General features: G+C 43.3%; 6 non-coding genes and 2 pseudogenes across 6 annotated transcripts; 5 read left to right on the top strand and 3 right to left on the bottom strand.

The window, feature by feature from the left end:
* The first annotated feature begins 3,305 nt into the window (after positions 1-3,305).
* On the top strand, positions 3,306-3,378 carry trnak-cuu (transfer RNA lysine (anticodon CUU)). The gene has a single exon. It is a non-coding gene; the product is annotated as a tRNA-Lys (tRNA).
* Positions 3,379-4,477: 1,099 nt separating this feature from the next.
* trnak-cuu (transfer RNA lysine (anticodon CUU)) lies at positions 4,478-4,550 on the top strand. The gene has a single exon. It is a non-coding gene; the product is annotated as a tRNA-Lys (tRNA).
* Positions 4,551-5,109: 559 nt separating this feature from the next.
* Positions 5,110-5,182, top strand: trnak-cuu (transfer RNA lysine (anticodon CUU)). The gene has a single exon. It is a non-coding gene; the product is annotated as a tRNA-Lys (tRNA).
* A 2,751-nt stretch (positions 5,183-7,933) lies between these two features.
* trnak-cuu (transfer RNA lysine (anticodon CUU)) lies at positions 7,934-8,006 on the bottom strand. The gene has a single exon. It is a non-coding gene; the product is annotated as a tRNA-Lys (tRNA).
* Positions 8,007-8,393: 387 nt separating this feature from the next.
* LOC144512530 (general transcription factor II-I repeat domain-containing protein 2 pseudogene) lies at positions 8,394-11,449 on the top strand (annotated as a pseudogene).
* trnak-cuu (transfer RNA lysine (anticodon CUU)) lies at positions 11,383-11,455 on the bottom strand. Its single transcript has one exon. It is a non-coding gene; the product is annotated as a tRNA-Lys (tRNA).
* A 387-nt stretch (positions 11,456-11,842) lies between these two features.
* LOC144512528 (general transcription factor II-I repeat domain-containing protein 2B pseudogene) lies at positions 11,843-13,576 on the top strand (annotated as a pseudogene).
* Positions 13,577-14,761: 1,185 nt separating this feature from the next.
* Positions 14,762-14,834, bottom strand: trnak-cuu (transfer RNA lysine (anticodon CUU)). Its single transcript has one exon. It is a non-coding gene; the product is annotated as a tRNA-Lys (tRNA).
* Between the last annotated feature and the right edge of the window lie 288 nt (positions 14,835-15,122).

Raw genomic sequence — 15,122 nt, 5'->3', positions numbered from 1 at the left:
ACCTTGTCATCATTTGTCTTCTCATTCCTGGAGTATTCCTCTGGGTACGTACCACTTGATATGTTTTGCAGAATACAGTTATAAATGTCTGCATCCATGATAATGTATGCGTGTACGTATGTAAAGTTACCTAGCATGAATGTATGGATGTATGAATGTAATAATGCATGTCCTATCTGTCTCTCATGTGACCTCGTGACAATAAATATTTCCCCATTCAAAAATTGGACAGATAATGTCATTGTTTTTGATAACATTTGATTTACTCTTGGTTTAGATATCAGGACATACTGAATTAGTCACCAACATGAGCGGTTTTTGGTAGCCTAGAAATCTAGAGCACCCCAGCGCACAAAAGTAGTCGCAGCGGGTCAGTCTAGCAACTCTCTGTTGGCTTGCGAGCTGGAAAAAACCAAATTCTGGTCAGGCCAATCACATCGTGTATATAGTTAACATAAGGATGGTAGAGTTGCGACGGTTCCGCTTGAATTCCCTGCTACTTGACAACAAAGAAGATGGCTGTCTTTCGAATCGGCTTTAGCCGCGACTCTGGATGACTTGGAGTTCAGCACTGAAGTCATTCTTAAAAAGGGAAGATGTGTTCGGAGTTTTGCCGACCGGATACGGCAAAAGTTTTATCTATCAACTAGCGTTGCTCTGGTTGGCTATTGAGTGCAGAGGGATTTTGAAAGACAACCGTTTATCCCGCCCCTCGGATTGAGCCCTGCCAATGGTGAGTTCCCAGACCCAACATCTTGATGTGGGTCTGGCTTGTCAGGCTAGGTTTTTGGCACAACGCCGGGAACACTGCGGCTACCATGAACCTTGCTTAATTCAGAGGGCAGACTCAACTTAGATTCAACACAGAACCATAAGTCAGGCATTAGTGAGAGCGAGACGGCAGGCGAGTGAGTGACGTTGGTTGCGTGATTGGTGAAGCAAGAGAGGAGAGCGACCGTGAGCGGTGTGGGAGCAGCTGTGTGAGAGAAAAGCGTGAGGAAAAGAGATAGCAAAGACAACGTAAAGTGACACGTAACAGCGAACAATAAAAACGGTGGCATTATCTGTTGTTAATACAGATTAATTGTGCAGCCCTAAAAGAAGCATAAGAAATATGTTGAAATATATCTCTTCTTAAAGTGGAAGATCTGTACAGTAATACAGGATTGTTGGTCAATTGAAACATTCAGCAGCTATTGTTCCTTTTCTCTGAATACCCCTGAAGATTTTCTGTCACTACGAGAAAACATTACAGACAAAATGTAAAACTATGGCCCAGAGCCAAAAGTCCTCCAGCCTGAATAAGTCACGCTGTATGCAGCAGAATATGTTTCTCTTTGATTATTTTTCTAATCTAATCTAATTCTGAAGTAACGATGACATCAGAGGCTGTACAAATGTCAAAGAAATTTAAAGGATCTGAAAAATCTCTTCCAACATCAGGTGTATGATCTTCACTCAGAAATCTTTCTCAGTTGTTTGTCTGATTTTCACTTCTGCATCTTGTTTGTCTATTAATGAAGTTCTGCCTCCATCACGTGGCAGAAGCAAAGAACAGCATGTTTTCTTCTCCCTTTCTCTGCTCTTCACTTGACCGAATCCCTTTCAGAGTCAAAGTCCACTCATTAAAAAACTGCTACAACAGCATCTCATTTAAAGATGACAGTGAATTTTTATAGATCTGCTAACTTCACACATTTTTGGGGGGGTTTTTGCTTCAGCTTAACTTCAACCCTTTGGAAAGGCGTGGATCCAGCTGACAGAGAGCAGCGATCAGATCTGAGCTGGCTTCAGTTCCCTTTCCTTGCACCGTGTTGATCACGCATCATGCTTGGTCTTCTCTGGCTTTTGTTTTGACTGGCTGCATTTCATCATCATTTATAACACGATGCTCAAGCACACTGACGGGTCATTGTGCAAACAATAAAAACTTCACATGAACATGTCATTAGATTTAACAACAGAGAGCTCACCATTTAATCATCTGGTTAGAACTTCAATGCTCTAAACATGTTATTAGTCTTTAAATAGATTATATAAATATGCAGCACTTACGTTATATACACACTCAGATGAAGCTTGTGTATGAATAGCATGTTCATTTATGGATATATATCTTCTTCATCTTTGCCTGACATAGGGTGGGATCGAACCAATGACCTCAAAACCCCCCAAAAAAATTCCCCATTACCCTAAAAAAAATCCCTTTTCCCCATGCTTTCACAGATCGTTCCATATCGTTCCGATTTCGTGTGTGACCAAATACAACAGCGCAAAGAGCCACGCTTCCATTCATAGGTGCTTTCCCTTTGGCCCTCGACACTGAGCGTTTATGGGTCACAAAGACGGACATGAAGGAGAGCGACTGAAGACTAAGGTACCTGAGACTTGATTATAAGAAAAGGTTGTAATCCTCAAAGAAGTGACTTTACCTTTGCTATTACTCATCATCAGCAGTCTGAAACGGCCCGTCTCAGATCGAGTCAAACCAGCTAATGTTGTTACCTGCTGGTCAGGAAGCTGGTTTTAGAATTTAAGGGAAGTCACCTGTTTCACCAGCCAATAGAGAAGTCATCTGTCAAGTCAGCAACAACAAAATGATCCACGATCCATTTTATTTTTTGTTACAAACTGACAACAGAGGCTCAACATGCGACTGCAATCAAGTGAGCTAGAGAGCGACTGAATTCATCACTACAAATGTTCTAATGTTCTCTTCTAGTTCTAGAATTTTAACATGCAGTTCTAGAATGTTAATCACAGTTCTAGAATGTTAAGTTGTTGTTCTGGAATGTTAATATGCATTGTCACCAGACTTTAGTATGATCTTAAGAACACGAGGTCAGCATAGGACATGATGGGATTGAAATGTCCATCTTGTGTTGAAAGTTGACAGTTGATCCACTCCACCTCTGAGTCACAGCCACCCTACTGGAGATTTAGTGGACTGACATGATAAGGAAAGGTTGTAATCATCAAAGCAGTGATTTTACCTTTGCTTTTACTCATCAGCTCAAGTCGCAGTTATGTTAAGCTGCAGTTCTGGATTTATAATATGCAGTTCTAGAATGTTAAGATGTGATTCTAGAATGTTAATTACAGTTCTAGAATATTAAGTTGTAGTTCTAAAATGATAGGCTTATAATGTAGTAAAAATTCTGAGAAAGAACTGCAGTTTAACATTTTAGACATTCTCAAACTCAATCTCAAAATTCTGGCACCACAATTTAACGTTCCAGTACTACCGCTTAACATTCTAGAACTGTAAATAAAATTTTAGAACCGCGACTCTACATTCTAAAACTGCCCGGCTAGCTCAGTCGGTAGAGCATGAGACTCTTAATCTCAGGGTCGTGGGTTCGAGCCCCACGTTGGGCGATGCTGTTTTGAGAGTGGGAATCTCTGACTTCTGCACATTGTGGTGTTGCTGTGGTTCATTAGAGCAGATCAGCTCAGCTCTCAACCACAAGATTGGCAGTTCTATCCCAGTGTAACCATCCATGCAATTTACCAGTCTAAAATGTCTGTGCATTGTATGCTCATGTCCTATGGTGACCTCCTGTTGCTCAGAGCAAAATAAATTCCTGTGAAAAGCGTTGTTACCGTTCTATAATCTTATGTAAAAGTCTAGAACTATATTACAAACTTTCCTTATAATGTCAGTCATCTAAATGTCCAGTAGGGTGGCTGTGGCTCACAGGTGCAGCGGATCCACTTTCAAACAAAATGTGCAATTCAATCCCAGTATAACAATGCCTGCAACAAACAGTCTAGAATGTGCATGCATTGTATGACTGTGTCCTACAGAACCACAATTTAATATTCCAGAACTGCAGCTTAACATTCTAGAAGTGCAATTTGAGCTGATGAATAAAAACTGAGGTAAAATCACTGCTTTGATGATTATAACCTTTTCCTATAATCTCAGTCCTCTAAGTCTTCAGTACCCTAGTCTCTGCCTATCTTTCCCTACCATGTCTGACCAATTTGTTTTCCCTCCCCCTCCCACAAACATTGTTAAACTGTAACCTTGCATTCTAGAATGGTAATGTTTCACTCTTGAACTGCATCTTAAAGTTCTAGAACTTCAGCCTATCATTTTAGAATTACAATTTAACATTCTAGAAGTTCAACTTCAGCTGATGAGTAAAAGCAAAGGTTAAAACACTGCTTTGAATATTACCAACTTTCCTTATAATGTCAGTCATCTAAATGTCCAGTAGGGTGGCTGTGGCTCACAGGTGCAGCGGATCCACTTTCAAACAAAATGGGCAGTTCAATCCCAGTATAACAATGCCTGCAACAAACAGTCTAGAATGTGCACGCATTGTATGACTGTGTCCTATAGAACCACGATTTAACATTCCAGAACTGCAGCTTAACATTCTAGAACTACAACCTCACATTCTAGAACTACAATTTAACAGTCTAGAACTGTAAGTAAAATTTTAGAACCGCAACTCTGCATTCTAGAACTGCCCGGCTAGCTCAGTCGGTAGAGCATGAGACTCTTAATCTCAGGGTCGTGGGTTCGAGCCCCACGTTGGGCGATGCTGTTTTGAGAGTGGGAATCTCTGACTTCTGCACATTGTGGTGTTGCTGTGGTTCATTAGAGCAGATCAGCTCAGCTCTCAACCACAAGACTGGCATTTCTATCCCAGTGTAACCATCCATGCAATTTGCCAGTCTAAAATGTCTGTGCATTGTATGCTCATGTCCTATGGTGACCTCCTGTTGCTCAGAGCAAAATAAATTCCCGTGAAAAGCATTGTTACCATTCTATAATCTTATGTAAAAGTCTAGAACTATATTACAAACTTTCCTTATAATGTCAGTCATCTAAATGTCCAGTAGGGTGGCTGTGGCTCACAGGTGCAGCGGATCCACTTTCAAACAAAATGTGCAATTCAATCCCAGTATAACAATGCCTGCAACAAACAGTCTAGAATGTGCACGCATTGTATTACTGTGTCTTATAGAACCACAATTTTAACATCCCAGAACTGCAGCTTAACATTCTAGAACTTCAACCTCACATTGTAGAACTACAATTTAACATTCTAGAACTGTAAGTAAAATTTTAGTACCGCAACTCTACATTCTGGAACTGCCCAGCTAGCTCAGTCGGTAGAGCATGAGACTCTTAATCTCAGGGTCGTGGGTTCGAGCCCCACGTTGGGCGATGATGTTTTGAGAGTGGGAATCTCTGACTTCTGCACATTGTGGTGTTGCTGTGGTTCATTAGAGCAGATCAGCTCAGCTCCAATGTAATTAACATTCTAGAAGTTCAACTTCAGCTGATGAGTAAAAGCAAAGGTTAAAACACTGCTTTGAATATTACAAACTTTCCTTATAATGTCAGTCATCTAAATGTCCAGTAGGGTGGCTGTGGCTCACAGGTGCAGCGGATCCACTTTCAAACAAAATGGGTAGTTCAATCCCAGTATAACAATGCCTGCAACAAACAGTCTAGAATGTGCACGCATTGTATGACTGTGTCCTATAGAACCACAATATAATATTCCAGAACTGCAGCTTAACATACTAGAACTACAATTTAACATTCTAGAACTGTAAGTAAAATTTTAGAACCGCAACTCTACATTCTAGAACTGCCCGGCTAGCTCAGTCGGTAGAGCATGAGACTCCAGAGTGGGAAGGCTCTGGAGTGGGCTTCTGCCGAACGCGAGGCTATGGAGACCTACCTGAAGGATTCTCTTGCTGCTGGCCTCATTCGTCCCTCCTCGTCACCACCAACTCTTTGTTGGTAAGAGACAGATCTCTTCGGCCTTGTATTGACTACCGTGGGTTAAACGATATCGCCATTAAGAACAAGTATCCTCTGCCTTTGATGAACTCTGCGTTTGATTCTCTGCAGGGATCAATTGTTTTCACTAAGCTCGACTTACGCAATACATATCATCTCGTCCGGATCAAAGAGGGGGACGAATGGCTCACGGGATTCAATACACCCATGGGTCATTTTGAGTATTTGGTCATGCCTTTTGGATTCACCAATGCCCCAGCTGTATTCCAAAGTATGGTAAATGATGTTCTGAGAGATATGGTCGGTCAGTTTGTGTTTGTTTACCTGGATGATATTCTCGTGTTTTCTAAGGATCTTTCCAGCCATGTCCAGAATGTTAAACAAGTCCTACAACGACTACTGGAGAACCGCCTATTTCGTTAAGGCTGAGAAATGTGATTTTCACGCCCACACCACTTCCTTCCTCGGGTACATCATCTCTGAAGGTCAAGTTAAGATGGATCAAGAGAAGGTTAGGGCGGTGATTGATTGGCCTCAGCCCGGTACTCGGTTGCAACTCCAGAGATTTCTGGGATTTGCCAACTTCTACCGACGATTCATCCGGGACTACAGTCGGGTGGCCGCTCCATTAACTGCTTTGACTTCAAGCAACGGAGCGTTTTGCTGGACTCCTGAGGCGGACAAGGCTTTTGTGGATCTTAAGCAGCGTGTCTCTAACGCTCCCATCCTCGCTCAGCCTGATACCTCTCTTCAGTTTGTTGTGGAAGTTGATGCTTCAGATGTTGGGGTTGGAGCCATTTTGTCCCAGCGTAGTTCCTCTGATAATAAACTTCACCCCTGTGCTTTCTGTTCTCTTCGTCTTTCTCCAGCAGAAAGAAACTATGATGTGGGGAACTGGGAGCTGCTCGCTGTCAAGCTCACCTTGTAGGAGTGGCGCCACTGGCTGGAGGGTGCTGTTCACCCGTTTGTTGTTTGGACGGACCATAAGAATCTTGCACACGTGCAATCCGCCAGACGTCTCAACTCCCGTCAAGCCAGGTGGGCGTTGTTTTTTGGACGTTTTAACTTTTCTCTTACCTTTCGACCAGGTTCGAAGAATGGCAAGGCGGACGTTCTGTCCTGGATGTTTTCTAAGATGGAGGACAACTGTACCAGATCTGAGACCATTCTTCCTCGGGAACTCGTCGTGGGAGCTGTCTCTTGGAAGACTGAGGAGGAGGTTATGACAGCCCTTCGGACGCAGCCGGATCCAGGGAACGGGCCGCCCGGTCGTCTGTTTGTGCCTGAGTCGGTCCGCTCTGCCGTGCTCCATTGGGCACACGCCAACAAGATGACGTGCCACCCAGGTGTGGCTCGGACTATGGCGTTACTTTGTAGATGGTTTTGGTGGCCTGCCATGGGAGAGGAGACCCGAAGTTTTGTTGCTCCCTGTCCTGTCTATGCGCAGAATAAGGGATCCAATCAACCCAGCTCTGGACTGCTTCACCCCCTGCCAATTCCCCGGCGACCATGGTCGCATCTGGCCCTGGACTTTGTTACCGGTTTGCCCTCTTCTGAGGGGAACACGGTTATTCTGACTGTTGTGGACAGGTTCAGCAAGTTTGCTCACTTTCTGCCCCTTTCAAAGCTTCCCTCTGCCACTTAGACAGCAGACGTCCTTGTGAAGGAGATTTTTAAAATTCACGGTCTACCCTGTGACATTGTTTCCGACCGTGGTCCTCAGTTCACCTCAGCTGTCTGGAAGGCCTTTTGCTTGGCCATTGGAGCCACGGTCAGTCTCACGTCTGGATTCCAACCCCAATCTAATGGTCAAGCCGAGAGGGCCAACCAGAAGATGGAGTCCACGCTTCGCTGCCTGGTCTCTTCCAATCCCACCTCCTGGTCATCTCAGCTGCCATGGGTCAAGTATGCCCATAACACACTTCCAACATCCGCCACTGGGATGTCCCCCTTTCAGTGTCTGTACGGATTGAACTGCCCATTTTGTTTAAAAGTCGATCCGCTGCACCTGTGAGCCTCAGCCACCCTACTGGACATTTAGATGACTGACATTATAAGGAAAGTTTGTAATATTCAAAGCAGTGATTTAACCTTTGATTTTACTCATCAACCACAGCAACACCACAATGTGCAGAAGTCAGAGATTCCCACTCTCAAAAACACCATCGCCCAACGTGGGGCTCGAACCCACGACCCTGAGATTAAGAGTCTCATGCTCTACCGACTGAGCTAGCCGGGCAGTTCTACAATGTAGAGTTGCGGTTCTAAAATTTTACTTACAGTTCTAGTATGTTAAGCTGCAGTTCTGGAATGTTAAATTGTGGTTCTATAGGACACAGTCATACAATACGTGCACATTCTAGACCACATGTGTCAAACTCATATGTGGCCCGCCACGTCATTTTATGTGGCCCCCAAGTGCTTAATGGTCTTTAAAAAAAGGTTGTCTTAAAATAGGTCTATGTTGCTTTAAATCGTGCATTGACCATAAACTACATTTCCCACAATGCACGGCGATTATGTTACCCGCGAAGTGACGGCATCCCGCCACTAGATCGCAGTGTCCACATCAGTGTTTAATTAATGCGACAAGTGAGATTGAGAAATATCCCCAAATGATCCCAAAATGTCCAAGAAGCGAAAGATTGATGCAGATGGAAGGCTGTTTCATGAAAGATGGGAAGGCGAATATATGTTTGTGCTTCAAGGAGAAAAACCGGTATGTCTTGTGTGTTATGAGGCGGTGTCGGTCGTCAAAGAGTACAATCTACGTCGGCATTTTGACACCAAACACGGAGCCAAGTATGCTAAATGTAGCCAAAGAATTAAAAGGCAAACTGCGATCGCAACAGAATGTGTTCACAAAAGCCACCACCAAAAACGATGCGGCAGTGAAAGCTAGCTTTATTGTGGCTGAAGAAATCGCTCGCGCTTCAAAGTCTTTTTCAGAGGGTGCCTTTTTGAAGCAGTGCATGCTGAAGGTGGGTGAGCAGGTGTGCCCCGACCAGATACAGACTTTCAAAAATGTCAGTTTGTCAAGAAACACCATCGCGGACCGAGTCAAGGAGCTAGCAGGAAACCTGTCAACACAGCTGGCCGAAGAGTCCCGTAGTTACACAGCTTTTTCATTAGCTGTTGATGAAAGCACAGACAACACGGACACTGCACAGCTATCCATTTTTATTAGAGGCGTGAAGTCGGACCTCTCTGTCACCGAGGAGCTCTTGGATGTCGCTGCCATGCATGGGACCACAACGGGACGGGATATTTATGAAGCGGTGGAGAAGTCAGTAAGTAAAACTGGATTGCCCTGGGAAAAGTTGGTGGGATTAACTACAGACGGTGCACCGGCAATGTGTGGAGGAAAAACGGGCCTGGTTGGATTAATGAAGGAGAAAATGAAAAACAGTAACTGTCACATGCCTCTGATAGCTTATCATTGTATTATTCACCAAGAAGCTTTGTGTGGAAAGGTGCTGGGGATGGATAATATAATGACCACAGTAATGAAAACGGTGAACTTCATTCGGGCGCGTGGCCTGAATCACCGCCAGTTCCAGCTGTTCTTGCAGGAGATGGACTCGGAGAACGGAGACCTGCCCTGCCATACAGAAGTGCGGTGGCTGAGTAGAAGCAAAATCCTCAGACGATTTTTTTAACTTAGGGAAGACATTGCTGTTTTCATGCAGAGTAAAGGAAAACCCTTGTCTGAACTGTCAGATCCAAACTGGCTGTGTGATTTTGCTATCCTATGTGACATAACGGAGCATCTCGCCCAACTGAATCAGAAGCTGCAGGGACGCAAACAAGTCATCACGCAGATGTCCGACATGATCACATGTTTCCAGCGGAAACTTGACCTATGGAAGTGCCAAGTGGAACAGGACAATCTTGCCCACTTTTCTGTTTGTCAGAACATCTCGGCCTCAGTTCCTGGTGTTTTTTCATGTGCCAGGTTGGCTACCAAACTGAGCCGGTTAATGAATGAGTTTGGTCGGCGCTTCTCTGACTTCAAAGCACAGCACTCTGGCTTTGCCATCTTTACCAGTCCTTTCACCGCCGATGTCAGCAGTGTGCCTCATCACCTTCAGCTGGAGTTAATCGAGCTGCAAAGCGACAGTGGCCTGAGAGCAAAGTTCCAGGATGCTGCAATCGAGGACTTTTACCGTCTACTGCCCCCTGGTGTGATGCCACAGCTTCGACTTCATGCTGCCCGTGTTCTGTCTATGTTTGGGAGCACCTATCTGTGCGAACAGATGTTTTCAGTCATGAATCTAAACAAAACCAAGCACAGATCACGCATCACTGATGACAACCTCCACTCTGTTTTACGGATTGCCACAGCACAGGAGCTAAAACCAGACATTGACACACTGGCCAAAGGAAAACGGTGTCAGACATCCGGCCAGAAAACGGATAGGTAAGCATTTTTAAAAACCTAATTAAAATATACGGTAATAACATGTATTTCAACCAAGAATAAGAATAGTTCAACTGAGTGCAATTTAATGATTGTGCTTGCATTTTGTTTTGTGTTTGTTGTTTTCAGAACATGATCAATGGATGAGGATGGTGGAGAGGGGATCCACTTGGTGTGTTCAAGGACAGGCAGTATATCCTCAGCTCATAACTCATAGCTGTGAACTGAGACAACCCTTATTTTGTTATTTTCAGTTTATTACATGTACTACTTTATGTGCAGCAATGTATTTGTTGTTTACAGGTTTATGTGTTTATGCAGACAAATGTTTACTCCTGCAGGCTGTGTGCAGCCATTTCTTTTTGTAAAAATGCTGTCACACATGTTCTTAGCAGCTGGTTCGTTGTTATTGTCGTATGTTATTCTGACCCTCTCTACTGTGTCAAAAAATGTTTTAAACAAATTTAATGTCATAACTTGTGTTTTGATAATATTTTTCTTTATTTACTTGAATAGTTTGATCGTTGATCAATGGAGTAATGTGGGTCTCAACCTGAAAATGTAAAGGATTATTGTTATAGTAACAGAGCAACAAGCTATGCAAATGCATATGTAATATTTGTAACTTCAATAAGTAATACATACAGAAAGTTATTTAACAATATGTTACGCAGTAGTTACATTTTTTATGCATTATATTTGGTTACATTTATACTGTTTTACAGTTACATCTGGCCCTTTGAGGGCAACCATTATGCTGATGTGGCCCTCGGTGAAAATGACTTTGACACCCCTGTTCTAGACTGTTTGTTGCAGGCATTGTTATACTGGGATTGAACTGCCCATTTTGTTTGAAAGTGGATCCGCTGCACCTGTGAGCCACAGCCACCCTACTGGACATTTAGATGACTGACATTATAAGGAAAGTTGGTAATATAGTTCTAGACTTTTACATAAGATTGTAGAATGGTAACAACGCTTTTCACAGGAATTTATTTTGAACTGAGCAACAGGAGGTCACCATAGGACATGAGCATACAATGCACAGACATTTTAGACTGGTAAATTGCATGGATTGTAACACTGGGATAGAACTGCCAATCTTGTGGTTGAGAGCTGAGCTGATCTGCTCTAATGAACCACAGCAACACCACAATGTGCAGAAGTCAGAGATTCCCACTCTCAAAAACACCATCGCCCAACGTGGGGCTCGAACCCACGACCCTGAGATTAAGAGTCTCATGCTCTACCGACTGAGCTAGCCGGGCAGTTCTAGAATGCAGAGTTGCGGTTCTAAAATGTAACTTACAGTTCTAGAATGTTAAGCTGCAGTTCTGGAATGTTAAATTGTGGTTCTATAGGACACAGTCATACAATACGTGCACATTCTAGACCACATGTGTCAAACTCATATGTGGCCCGCCACGTCATTTTATGTGGCCCCCAAGTGCTTAATGGTCTTTAAAAAAAGGTTGTCTTAAAATAGGTCTATGTTGCTTTAAATCGTGCATTGACCATAAACTACATTTCCCACAATGCACGGCGATTATGTTACCCGCGAAGTGACGGCATCCCGCCACTAGATCGCAGTGTCCACATCAGTGTTTAATTAATGCGACAAGTGAGATTGAGAAATATCCCCAAATGATCCCAAAATGTCCAAGAAGCGAAAGATTGATGCAGATGGAAGGCTGTTTCATGAAAGATGGGAAGGCGAATATATGTTTGTGCTTCAAGGAGAAAAACCGGTATGTCTTGTGTGTTATGAGGCGGTGTCGGTCGTCAAAGAGTACAATCTACGTCGGCATTTTGACACCAAACACGGAGCCAAGTATGCTAAATGTAGCCAAAGAATTAAAAGGCAAACTGCGATCACAACAGAATGTTGAAAGCCACCACCAAAAACGATGCGGCAGTGAAAGCTAGCTTTATTGTGGCTGAAGAAATCGCTCGCGCTTCAAAATCTTTTTCAGAGGGTGCCTTTTTGAAGCAGTGCATGCTGAAGGTGGGTGAGCAGGTGTGCCCCGACCAGATACAGACTTTCAAAAATGTCAGTTTGTCAAGAAACACCATCGCGGACCGAGTCAAGGAGCTAGCAGGAAACCTGTCAACACAGCTGGCCGAAGAGTCCCGTAGTTACACAGCTTTTTCATTAGCTGTTGATGAAAGCACAGACAACACGGACACTGCACAGCTATCCATTTTTATTAGAGGCGTGAAGTCGGACCTCTCTGTCACCGAGGAGCTCTTGGATGTAGCTGCCATGCATGGGACCACAACGGGACGGGATATTTATGAAGCGGTGGAGAAGTCAGTAAGACAAGTCAGTAAAAACGGGCCTGGTTGGATTAATGAAGGAGAAAATGAAAAACAGTAACTGTCACATGCCTCTGATAGCTTATCATTGTATTATTCACCAAGAAGCTTTGTGTGGAAAGGTGCTGGGGATGGATAATATAATGACCACAGTAATGAAAACGGTGAACTTCATTCGGGCGCGTGGCCTGAATCACCGCCAGTTCCAGCTGTTCTTGCAGGAGATGGACTCGGAGCACGGAGACCTGCCCTGCCATACAGAAGTGCGGTGGCTGAGTAGAAGCCAAATCCTCAGATGATTTTTTGAGCTTAGGGAAGACATTGCTGTTTTCATGCAGAGTAAAGGAAAACCCTTGTCTGAACTGTCAGATCCAAACTGGCTGTGTGATTTTGCTATCCTATGTGACATAACGGAGCATCTCGCCCAACTGAATCAGAAGCTGCAGGGACGCAAACAAGTCATCACGCAGATGTCCGACATGATCACATGTTTCCAGCGGAAACTTGACCTATGGAAGTGCCAAGTGGAACAGGACAATCTTGCCCACTTTTCTGTTTGTCAGAACATCTCGGCCTCAGTTCCTGGTGTTTTTTCATGTGCCAGGTTGGCTACCAAACTGAGCCGGTTAATGAATGAGTTTGGTCGGCGCTTCTCTGACTTCAAAGCACAGCACTCTGGCTTTGCCATCTTTACCAGTCCTTTCACCGCCGATGTCAGCAGTGTGCCTCATCACCTTCAGCTGGAGTTAATCGAGCTGCAAAGCGACAGTGGCCTGAGAGCAAAGTTCCAGGATGCTGCAATCGAGGACTTTTACCGTCTACTGCCCCCTGGTGTGATGCCACAGCTTCGACTTCATGCTGCCCGTGTTCTGTCTGTGTTTGGGAGCACCTATCTGTGCGAACAGATGTTTTCAGTCATGAATCTAAACAAAACCAAGCACAGATCACGCATCACTGATGACAACCTCCACGCTGTTTTACGGATTGCCACAGCACAGGAGCTAAAACCAGACATCGACACACTGGCCAAAGGAAAACGGTGTCAGACATCCGGAGAGAAAATGGATAGGTAAGCATTTTTAAAAACCTAATTAAAATATACGGTAATAACTTGTATTTCAACCAAGAATAAGAATAGTTCAACTGAGTGCAATTTAATGATTGTGCTTGCATTTTGTTTTGTGTTTGTTGTTTTCAGAACATGATCAATGGATGAGGATGGTGGAGAGGGGATCCACTTGGTGTGTTCAAGGACAGGCAGTATATCCTCATAGCTCATAACTCATAGCTGTGAACTGAGACAACCCTTATTTTGTTATTTTCAGTTTATTACATGTACTACTTTATGTGCAGCAATGTATTTGTTGTTTACAGGTTTATGTGTTTATGCAGACAAATGTTTACTCCTGCAGGCTGTGTGCAGCCATTTCTTTTTGTAAAATGCTGTCACACATGTTCTTAGCAGCTGGTTCGTTGTTATTGTCGTATGTTATTCTGACCCTCTCTACTGTGTCAAAAATGTTTTAAACAAATTTAATGTCATAACTTGTGTTTTGATAATATTTTTCTTTATTTACTTGAATAGTTTGATCGTTGATCAATGGAGTAATGTGGGTCTCAACCTGAAAATGTAAAGGATTATTGTTATAGTAACAGAGCAACAAGCTATGCAAATGCATATGTAATATTTGTAACTTCAATAAGTAATACATACAAAAAGTTATTTAACAATATGTTACGGAGTAGTTACATTTTTTATGCATTATATTTGGTTACATTTATACTGTTTTACAGTTACATCGGGCCCTTTGAGGGCAACCATTATGCTGATGTGGCCCTTGGTGAAAATGACTTTGACACCCCTGTTCTAGACTGTTTGTTGCAGGCATTGTTATACTGGGATTGAACTGCCCATTTTGTTTGAAAGTGGATCCGCTGCACCTGTGAGCCACAGCCACCCTACTGGACATTTAGATGACTGACATTATAAGGAAAGTTTGTAATATAGTTCTAGACTTTTACATGAGATTGTAGAATGGTAACAACGCTTTTCACGGGAATTTATTTTGATCTGAGCAACAGGAGGTCACCATAGGACATGAGCATACAATGCACAGACATTTTAGAGTGGCAAATTGCATGGATGGTTACACTGGGATAGAACTGCCAATCTTGTGGTTGAGAGCTGATCTGCTCTAATGAACCACAGCAATACCACAATGTGCAGAAGTCAGAGATTCCCACTCTCAAAACAGCATCGCCCAACGTGGGGCTCGAACCCACGACCCTGAGATTAAGAGTCTCATGCTCTACCGACTGAGCTAGCCGGGCAGTTCTAGAATGCAGAGTTGCAGTTCTAAAATTTTACTTAGAGTTCTAGACTGTTAAATTACAGTTCTAGAATGTGAGGTTGAAGTTCTAGAATGTTAAGCTGCAGTTCTGGAATGTTAAGGTGCGGTGCTAGAATTTTGAGATGTTTGAGAATATTAAATGTCAGTGTAGAATGTTAAGCTACAGTTCTAGACTTTTACATAAGATTGTAGAATGGTAAAGATGCTTTTCACCAGACTTTATTCTGATCTGAGCAATGCACATACATTTTAGACTGGCAAATTGCAT

This window comes from Sander vitreus, chromosome 24, assembly GCF_031162955.1.
Source record: "Sander vitreus isolate 19-12246 chromosome 24, sanVit1, whole genome shotgun sequence".
In the NCBI taxonomy this organism is placed as follows: domain Eukaryota; kingdom Metazoa; phylum Chordata; class Actinopteri; order Perciformes; family Percidae; genus Sander; species Sander vitreus.
The sequence above is the reverse complement of the archived record's forward strand: the minus strand, read 5'-3'. Positions and strand labels throughout refer to the sequence as shown.